Here is an 8,326-nt window from a genome sequence, read left to right on the forward strand (position 1 = left end):
TTGAAAACACACACAATTATATATCTATATAAATAAATAAACACATCTATTATAAATTTTATATTAATTGATCAAAAATATATATATATAAATTGATACATATGAAAAACTAATTTTTCTTGTAATCTGTAATTTGAATATAATGAATATTAAAATCTAGCGTATTGTGATTTTCCAATAATTATTAACTAATGCGTCTCAGGTGCATTTTGCTGATATCTTATTCGACATTGAACTAAAAATTATTATTATTATTATTATTATTACTACTATATATATGTATATATTTTTATTTTCATATAAAAAAAACTAAGAGAAGAAGAAGAGGAGATTATTCATACCTAAAAAAAACATTAAAACATACCGTTGAATCACAAGTTTAGCATCACATTAATTTCTTTTCTTACTCTTGGATGTTGGCCAATTAAGTTGAGATAAGAATGGATCTGGTTCATGACTAAATCCTTGCAGTAAATCAATAAGTTCACCTTCACTTGTAGCAGAAACTAACATCCTTCGTGAAGCTAATGAAATAAATCTCTGTTCCACAACATCATCAAGAAACGATAACAGTTTATCATAATAATTGTTGACATTTAACAAACCAATTGGCTTATTGTGGATATTTAATTGTACCCAAAAAACAGTATGAAATATTTCCTCCAAAGTACTGAAACCTCCTGGCAAAGCAATGAAAACATTTGAATGTTCAATCATTTGAGTAATTTGTTCATACATGTTGTCCACTTTCATTTCTTCTCCTATTGTTGGTCCAGTAAGACTGGCTAAGGTAATCGGTATAATGCCTAACACTTCACTTCCACCTGCATGCGCATCTTTTGCAATTTTTTCCATAAGACCAACTTCACCACCACCATATATCAAATGAATCTTTTTTTTAGCAAGTGTTAGGCCAAGCTTTTCTGCAACTTCTTCATAAATTGAATCTTTTCCTGCACTAGATCCACAAAATACACAAATATTTTTTATTTTACTTACCGTGGATGTTGACATGTTGAGAAATATGTTTTCTGTAATTGTTAGATCACAGCATATGAATTTATAAGCGTAAAATGCCAAAAGTCAATATTTGAACATGAAATTATTATTTAAAAGAAAATAAAAATGACAAAATTAAAATAAATATATACAGCGTAATTGTGATTGTGGCTCACATCTTCCTCTGATTTTACGTTCAGTAACGGCTTCAACGCCTTCTATGAGTCGAGGATAATGCTTCACATCCAATTTTCTTATAAATTGACAAACAGGGTCTTTTAACGTCAGATTCCCAAAACAAAATTGTATATATATATTTACTTATCTAAACAGATATGTGTTACTACAGTAGATCTTTGTAAGGCTGATTCCACCGTCCATATTGATATTCCTAATGTTGAAATTGCCACCATAGTTTAAGAAGTTCATTTTGCACGTACCCACTAGAATGCGAATCAAGAACTCTAAAAAATTATCCAAAGACTCTTTACTCAGATAATTCTTAATGAATAAAATTTTATCTTCTCTATTCATTGATGTCATTCCAACATTTTTTCATTTCCCCTTACAAGTCACCTTACACATTTATGACATCCACATATACGTTTAGCTCTTCGCTTTTTGGCATAGGTGTTTTTACCAAATCCTGGCATATGTCTTATTATTATTTCACTTGCTTCCCCAACCAATCGGACTTTTTCTTCAATTATCAAACGGACATCATTCGGTATGCCATATAACATCATCAACCTTAGTCGCTCAAATCTAGATTTATAAATTTTTTTCAATACATTATCATGTAAACAAGCAAAATATTTACAAAGATTCACAATATAAGCATTATTATTATTATTATTATTATTTCAATTATTTTGGGGAAACTGAAGAAACCGACTTAAACAGTCACGGAGTACCGTTATCCGCCACTTAACCGGGAAATGAACTAGAATCTGCAAAAACAAAATGAAAATATCAAACAACTATTGTGGATCATATAAAGGCATAAACTCTATAAAAGGCTTAAGTCTTTGTCCATTAACTTTTAACACATCATTATTTTTAGGATTTTCAATATCAACAGCACCATGAGGATAAACAAATTTAACTATAAATGGTCCTGACCTTCTCGATCTTAGTTTTCCTGGAAATAAATGCAAACGAGAATTATAAAGTAAAACTTTTTGTCCAATTTTAAATGAATTTTCGTAATATTTTTATCCTGAAAGGCTTTAATTTTATCTTTATAAATTTTTGAATTTTCATATGCGTCATTTCTTAATTCTTCAAGTTCATTTAATTGCAATTTTCTTAATTTAGATGCATCATCTAAATTAATATTAAATGTTTTAATTGCCCAATAAACTTTATGTCCAAGTTCAACGGGCAAATGACAATGCTTACCAAAAACTAACCTATATGATGACATCCTTAATGATGTTTTAAATGCAGTTTTATATGCTCATAATGCATCAGTTAATCTTAAAGACCAATCTTTTCGATTTGGATTAACTATTTTTTCTAAAATTTGTTTTATTTCTCTATTTGCAAGTTCAACTTGACCATTACTTTGAGGATGATATTGGGTAGAAAATTTATGTGTAATGCCATATTTTCTTAACAAAGAAGAAAATGATTTATTTATAAAATGACTTCCTCCATCACTAATTATTGCTCTAGGTATTTCAAATTGGATAAAAATATTTTCTTTTAAAAATTTTATAACAACTTTATGATCATTACTTCTACATGCAATTGCTTCAATCCATTTTGAAACACAATCAACAGCGACTAAAATGTAAGTAAATCCAGAAGATAATGGAAATGGACCCATAAAATCTATCCCCCAACTATCAAATATTTCAATAATTATGATTGGATTTAAAGGCATCATGTTTCATTTTGAAATTGATCTCATCTTCTGACAGTTTTCACAATATTTGCAAAATAAATGTGTATCTTGGAATAAAGAAGGCCAATAAAATCCACATTGTAAATTTTTGTAGCTGTTTTATTGGATGAAAAATGACCTCCACATGCTTCAGAATAACAAAATTTAATTACATTACTTACTTCATTGTCGGGTATGCATCGTCGAAAAATTTGGTCAGGACAATGCTTAAACAAGTAAGGATCATCCCAATAAAGTTTTTTAACTTCTATCAAGAATTTATTATTATCATATGAATTCCAATGAGAAGGCATTTTATTTGTCAGCAGAATATTTTCAATGTTAGCAAATCATGGCATAATAGTAGCATAAAACAAGTGATCATCTGGAAAATTTTCATTTATTGGTTTTTCATTATGAGATGATTCAGTCATTATTCTAGATAAATGATCGGCTACAACATTTTCTTTTCCTTTTTTATCTTTAATTATAATATCAAATTCTTGTAACAATAAAATCCACCGTATTAATCTGGATTTAGCATCTTGTTTATTTGATAAATATTTTATGGCAGAATGATCAGTGTAAACAATAGTAGTAGAACCAATTAAATAAGATCGAAACTTATCTAATGCAAATACTACTGAAAGTAATTCTTTTTCAGTAGTTGAATAATTTATTTGGGCACTATTTAAGGTTCTACTAGCATAATAGATTGCATAAGGTTTTCCTTCTTTTCTTTGTCCTAATATAGCTCCTATAGTGTAGAGGCCCGAAATTCGTACAAATAAACTGATAAATAGAGTTTAATGTTCAAGATAGCACAGCGGAAGTAATTATTGTTTGCAAAATAACAATTTAAAATAATCCAACAAAGATAAAATGTTTGGGCATAAAAATGGAAAATGCTGAAAATGAGGTCCTCGGGTTCCACTACTGCCGACCCAAGATGACTCACTGGTCTCCGCCCTCGATCCCGACCTCATCAGTACTTACAACAATCAAGTCTAGTGAGTTTAAAGACTCAGCATGCATATATCGTAAATAACAAGTAATAATAATAAAATTGCATGCATGGTAAAATATCATGAGTCTGGCGTAATGTATAAATATCATGTCATGAGTAATTATAATACGTGCACAACTGAACTGAAAATCATAAGTGAAATGGTTGCTCAATCGAGCCCTGTAATAAAATAACATGTCATAAATTTTCTGTTGAGATTATGTTCTACGCAAGTGGCCCCTGAACTGAACTGAACTGGATCGCCTGATCAGACTAAACCACAATATACTGGGCGGTGGAGATCATCACAGCCCTTGGACTGGATATGCGTACCAATAAATGAACTGAACTGAACAGGTAAGTGACCACCGGGTGAAGTAATAATCCCATGATAATGAAGTGGCCACAAGCAATATCGCATAAATCTCAAAAATGAATATTTTATATTTTTGCACGTAATATAATTACATAACATAATTAAATATACTGTACTAATTTTACCGAATGGGTTGGATCGTTCCCAAACTCGCTGCGACTTAAATCTAACATGAAAAATATGCAAATGATTTACTTGCCCAAACTCTGTAATTGACTCCAAAACGAGACAATTACGCCCAATGACTTGGTATTTAATCATGACTCCGTGCCAACCCGAACCAACACCAAACCATCGTTTAGTCATGATTAAAATAAACTTAAAATGATGAAATAATGCTCCTAACATTTCAGTACTTCGAAATTTGGTTAATGGAGGCCAAAAACATGAAACGCTCTTTCGAGAGTCACTTTGGCACATTGCACCGTAAATTCTCGTACGATCTCTAAACTTGACCAAATCACAAACGGCCAAAAACATGACTTTCCTAACTCAATGGGGTACTGTCCACTCCAAGGCCATAGGCTAAAAGCCAACCAAGAACTCGAAACACACCTCTGAACCGCGGGTACAGTTGCTGTCAAAAAAAAATACAGCAGCTGTTGGCGCGTTTTCTTGCTTCGTTTGCAAGGCTAATGGCCATTGAGGCTTGAACCACCGTCCAGAACCTCTTACCAACATCCTAAGGTGTGGCTTGAACCATGGCTAAGGGACCTAGGCCAGCCACAATCCAAGCAACACCATGGATCACCCGAACTTCCACCCGAGAGGCGAACCTGCGCGCGTGGGGCGAGTTGCTTTGTTTGCTGTCATGGACCATTCCAGCGGCCATTTGATTGACCATGGCATGATCTAGACATCAAGGGGTATGGTATGGACCATGGCTAAGGGCCAGAAGCCAACCAAGATCCATACCAACCTAATAACCGAACACCAACTCATGCAGAAAATGAAAGGGATCGAAGGGGGCTGTTCTTGTTTATTTTTAAAAACCGATTGGGATGTGAACCAAGCCATGAAAGGGCATCTTAGTCATGTCCTAGACATGTCAAGGGAGGGTTCTAACCATGGCTATAGCCCTTAGGGCAGCCACGATCAGAACACTTGCCTTAGACCAAAAATCGTGCAACCCGAGACTCAAAATGCCTTATGGACGAGTTGCTGGGGGAAGAAGACACTTTAACCAATGGTCAAATCCCTTTCTAACACACCCTATATCAATCCTAGATGCAGCCTGGAAAGCCTAGACTCGAGCCAACCACCTGAAACCATCAAAAGAAGCCAAGCCGTGAGGAGCACAAGGAAGACAAACTTTCTGTACATGTTTCAAAAATGTGTTGTCAAATATTTCGTTTTTTACCTCATAAAATCTTGATCATGAAAGGTTTAAAATCATATTATGGCTTGATTGAAGATTGAAAGGAAAAATATAAACATGCTTTGGTTTGTTTCGAATGAAAAACAAACGAAACGACGACGCGGCGCGGCGGAGACGGAGTGTTCTTCTTTCCTACTCAATTTTTCTCTCTTGTTTCTTGCTAGGAGTCTCACAATTTTTGCTCTGATTAAGCTCTGAATTTTGGTGATAATGGTGGGGAGAGAATGGCTAGGAGTGAGGGGAGTTTACCAATTAAATTGGATACAAAATGGCAAGCTCCTAACTTTCTATCCTAGTTGTTAGCTAGATAAGGAATGAGGTGTCATTATGTGGGATTGAGGGGTGATATGATGACCGATTCCTCCTACTCAAACAAGGCTAAGATATTGATTGATTATTAATTAATGGTGATTAAAAGTGATGGGGTTATCATACCAAGAAATAATAAGGAAAGAATCAAAGGTGGTGAGTTGCCAAAGAAATATTAAATCACCTATGAGGTGGCCGAAATTATGCTATTAAGTGGAGGGGAAATATTGCTTAAATAATGTATTTTAAATCTTTAGTGTTTTATATACCCATTAAATATTTTAGTGAATTGAGAAATTAATTATTGAACTTTATTTACTACTTATCTCAAATTATTAAATAATTTCTCAAACATTCTTTTACATTAAATTGACTAATTATTTATCTTAAATAAATTCTAAGAATGTTTTCTTAATATTAAATTTTATCTCAAAACTCCAACTCCAGTCTGGCCTCACTTAATTAACTGAAAGGATAACCAATAAACTACCGAATAAAATAATTAAACTTAAAGAAAGAAATTTAAATACTCATGCAATAAAAATCATTTTAATTTAAATACTAGAAATTATGCATGACTTATACGTAGTCTGATTTACGGGTTCTACAACTCTCCCCCCCTTAAAAGAAATTTCGTCCTCGAAATTAAAACTTACCGAATAACTCGGGATACCGACTCCTCATCTCTGGCTCAGACTTCCACGTAGCTTCCTCCTCTGAATGATTAAGCCATTTGACTTTCACTCGCTTAACCAGCTTGTTCCGAAGCTTCTTTTCTTGTCTGTCTAAGATTTGCACTAGTCTCTCTTCATAAGACAGGTTCGGAGTAAGCTGCAACGGCTCGAAATTCAAGACATGCGAAGGATTCGCCATATACTTCCTCAGCATAGAGACGTGGAACACATTGTGTACTTCGGCCAGATTCGGCGGAAGAACAACACGATAAGCTAACGTCCCAACCCTGTCGAGAATCTCAAATGGTCCAATGAATCTCGGACTGAGCTTTCCTTTCTTTCCGAACCGCATGACACACTTCATAGGTGCTATCTTCACAAAGACATGGTCGCCAACGGCAAACTCTAGATCTCTCCTCCTCTGGTCCGCATAACTCTTCTGTCGACTCTGAGCAGTCCTCATCTTATCACGGATCTTGACTACTACATCGGCAGCCTGCTGAATAATCTCCGGACCCAACTCTGATTTCTCCCCTACTTCATCCCAATGAACATGAGATCTACACTTATGACCATACAGTACTTCATACGGAGCCATACCCATAGACGACTGGAATCTGTTGTTATAGGTGAACTCCACTAATGGCAAGTTCGACTCCCAACTCCCAGAGAAATCCATAACACAAGCGCGGAGGAGATCCTCCAAAATCTGAATAACTCGCTCTGACTGCCCATCTGTCTGAGGGTGGAAAGCTGTGCTAAACAACAACTTCGTACACATAGTCGAATGCAAACTCTTCCAAAATGAGGAAGTGAATCTGGGATCTCTGTCAAACACTATAGAAACTGGAATACCATGAAGTCGGACTATCTCCCGGATATACAACTCTGCATACTGAATCATGGTGAAAGTCGTCTTGATAGGCAAGAAGTGTGCTGATTTGGTAAGACGATCAACAATCACCCAGATAGCATTTGATCCTCTGACTGACTTCGGCAAACCGGTCACAAAGTCCATGGTCACATTCTCCCACTTCCACTCGGGAATGGGAAGAGGCTTGAGCATACCTGCTGGTCTCTGATGCTCTACTTTCACAAGCTGACATGTCAGACACTCGGATACAAACCGTCTGACGTCTTTCTTCATACCAGGCCACCAATACAATAACTGCAGGTCTTTGTACATCTTCGTACTCCCAGGATGAATAGAGTACGGCGACATATGGGCCTCTGATAGAATATCTGCTTGGATAGAACCACTGTTAGGAACCCACATTCTGCCGCGATATCTCACTATACCGTTGCTGACTGTATACAAGACACTGCCCTTGGCCTCATCCCTCTGCTTCCACTTTGTCAACTGCTCATCTGCTGACTGATCACTGCGAATACGATCTAGAAGAGAGGACTGAATAGTCAAGGTAGATAGACGGGGAACTCTACCTCGAGGATAAGTCTCTAGATCAAACATCTACATCTCAGACTGAAGAGGTCTCTGAATCGTCAAATGAGCCATCACTGCGACCTTCCTACTCAATGCGTCCGCAACTACATTAGCTTTGCCCGGGTGGTAGCTAATGTCACAGTCGTAATCCTTCACTAACTCCAACCAACGCCTCTGACGCATGTTCAGCTCCTTCTGCGTAAAGAAATACTTGAGACTTTTATGGTCGGTAAATATCTGGAACTTCTCCTC

The sequence above is a fragment of the Primulina tabacum genome, chromosome 13 (genome assembly GCF_025594145.1).
Source record: "Primulina tabacum isolate GXHZ01 chromosome 13, ASM2559414v2, whole genome shotgun sequence".
Classification (NCBI taxonomy): Eukaryota; Viridiplantae; Streptophyta; class Magnoliopsida; order Lamiales; family Gesneriaceae; genus Primulina; species Primulina tabacum.